This window comes from Triticum dicoccoides, chromosome 3B (assembly GCF_002162155.2).
Source record: "Triticum dicoccoides isolate Atlit2015 ecotype Zavitan chromosome 3B, WEW_v2.0, whole genome shotgun sequence".
Lineage (NCBI taxonomy): Eukaryota > Viridiplantae > Streptophyta > Magnoliopsida > Poales > Poaceae > Triticum > Triticum dicoccoides.
Window position 1 is genome coordinate 725,403,427 of NC_041385.1, and position 2,732 is coordinate 725,406,158.

Consider the following 2,732-nt stretch of genomic DNA (forward strand, 5'->3'; position numbering starts at 1 on the left):
ATGAGGACGTGGGCCGGCCCACTACCACGCAGTGCATCGAAAAAAAATGAATTTATTGCGGGAAGAAAACGGTGGATCCTATGGCATTTCCTGCGTTTTTTTGCTTTCAGTTTTCCACTGTTTCTCCGGTTTTCCATTGTTTTGCTCTGGTTTTTTAATTTCCTGTTTTGATTCCTTTTTCATTTCATTTTATTTTACATTATTTTGTTATTATTCTGTTCTACTTCTTTTTCTGTTTTCTTCTTTTTATTTGCGTATTATATAAAATGTTCACCGTGTATTACATAAAATTTCATTGTATTAAGAAAAATGTTCATTGTATATTATGAAAATTGTTCACCTTTGCATATAAAAAATGTTCATCGTGTATTATAAAAATGTTATCGTATATTATGAAATTTTTCAACGTTTTTACTAAATGTTGAATGCGTATTCAAAAATTGTTCAACACATATATTCATATTGTTTCAAAAATGTTCATCGTGTATTATTTGAAATGTTCAATGGATATGAAAAAAAAATACGTGTACATACTGAAAATGGTAATCTGGTTATCGCTTGTTACGAATCACTCTTCTACCTTTAATCGTTCTGACAGTCTAATACCAGGCTGCAACGCATAAAATAACTGAGCATAAGATGTGTGTAGTGCATATGAATAGTAAAAAAAATTAGGGAAGTAATCTTGTCACCATGCCACCGTGTGTAGTGCATAGGAATAGTAAAAAGAATTTAGGGAAGTAATCTTGTTACCATGCCACCGTGTCTAGTGCATAGGAATAGTGGAATTTTTTTTGGGAAGGATTAGTAATCTTGTTACCATGCCACGGTTGTCCTAATTAGTCTTATTTTTTCTAGTGGGCACGCAGATTACTAATGGGCAAAGGAGTTTTACTACCAGTTTGTCCCAATTCATTATTGTTCTTTGGGCCAATCCCACGTAAAAAAATGCTTTCATTACCCAATATGAAGAGCTCATTACGGTTGATTTCCAACCCGGAGACAAACGACCCTGGAGCATTTTCTTGGCTGGACGGTTGGCCTGCCAGGGGACACAATAGCCTATGCAGGGCGGTTGTAGGTGCCAACCGAAGGCCCGAACCGTTTTCTAGGGTTTGGTGGCGAGACAGGCGACGGCGGCGGCGATCTCAATCTACGCCGCGCTCGCAAGCTATCCTGGACGCGGCCGGCGCTTCATCAAGCCTAGATCGGTGCCTCTCCGGCCGCTGCTTTCGGGGTGATCAAGGGGGAGCCCGGTGCACCTTCCCACCCTTGGAGCACGAGGAGGGGTGGCGTCTAGGGTTAGGGAGAGTCAACATGGCGTCAGAGGAATCAAGGAAATCAAGGGAACGGGTGGAACACATGCTGGAGAGGATGAATCTGACTGAGAAGGAGAACAGGAAGCTGGTAGTGGATGATCAGGAGGATGAAGGAGCAGCCCCCCAGTGGACGCTGGTGGGGAAGGTTCTGCACCGGAAATTTCTGCATGTCAACACAATTGAAGAGGCCCTTCGCCCGGCGTGGGGAAACCCACGGGGACTGAACTTCACTCCGGTGGGGGAAAACAGGTTCGTGGCAAATCTGGAGACCCAGCGTGATAGAGATCGCATCTATGGAGGAGGACCGTGGATGGTGGGGAAGCACGCGGTGATCTTGGAACTGTTTGACAGCAGAGCCCGACCCTCTGATTGGAAGTTTGAAAAGCTACAGGTTTGGGCTCGAGTGATAAATTTGCCGTTCAATCTCAGGTATCCGCCATGGTCGGAGAGGATTGCAGGCATGGTGGGAGAAGTGATAAAGCTGGATGTCGACTCTAAGGGCTTTGCGTTTGGAGAATCACTTAGAGCTCGAGTGTGGATTAAAGTCCAGGAACCTTTAATGAGATGGGTGTAGTTGGAATCGGCCAGAACCAAGGAAACTATATTGTATGATATTCAATATGAAGGAGTGTCGTACTTCTGCTTTTCATGTGGCCGTCTGGGTCATGCGGAAGCTTTCTGCCCAGAACCAGGAGAACGTGATGCTGAGGGAGTCCCACCATATGGGGAGAAGCTTAGATGGTCAGGGAGTCGTAAGAACTGGGGAACTGTGCCCCCGAAGAGTGGCAATGTGGGAGGTTCTGGAGTCAGAAGAGACGAGGAGTGGGAGGAAGATGACGAGGTTGTGGAGAGAGGAGAAGAAGTGACTTCACCTTTGAAGAACACCACGGGTGTTGTAAGGAATGTGGTATATCAGTTCAACTCACGTGGTGGCTCCAATGCTGGTCGGGGCGGTTTTGCAAAAGGTTTGGATAGGTCACGTGGAAGAGGTCAGAATAAAGTGTATCGTCGAGTGGATCTCAGCTCAGAAGGCATTGGGAATCGCTCAAACCAGCTCATGATCTTGGACTAGGATACTCTGAATAAGAAGAGAGCTATGGAGAGCGAGCAAGTTGAAAATGCAAAGGAGGATAGTAGAGACTCCAAGAAGAAGAAGGCAGTCGAGGGGGAAACATCAAGTGATAAGGCGGTGGCTGGTTCACAGCCCCGCCAGGAGCAATGAATTGCATAATATGGAACTGTCGCGGGCTTGGGAACCTGGAGACAGTTCAGGAACTTCACCAGTTGGTGAGCTTGGAAGCGCCCTCCCTGGTCTTCTTGTCTGAAACAAAGATTGAGGGGAACAGAGTAGCAGATTTACATGCAAGGTTAGGTTTTGAAGGGTGTATACCGGTCAGTAGCGTCGGTTTGAGC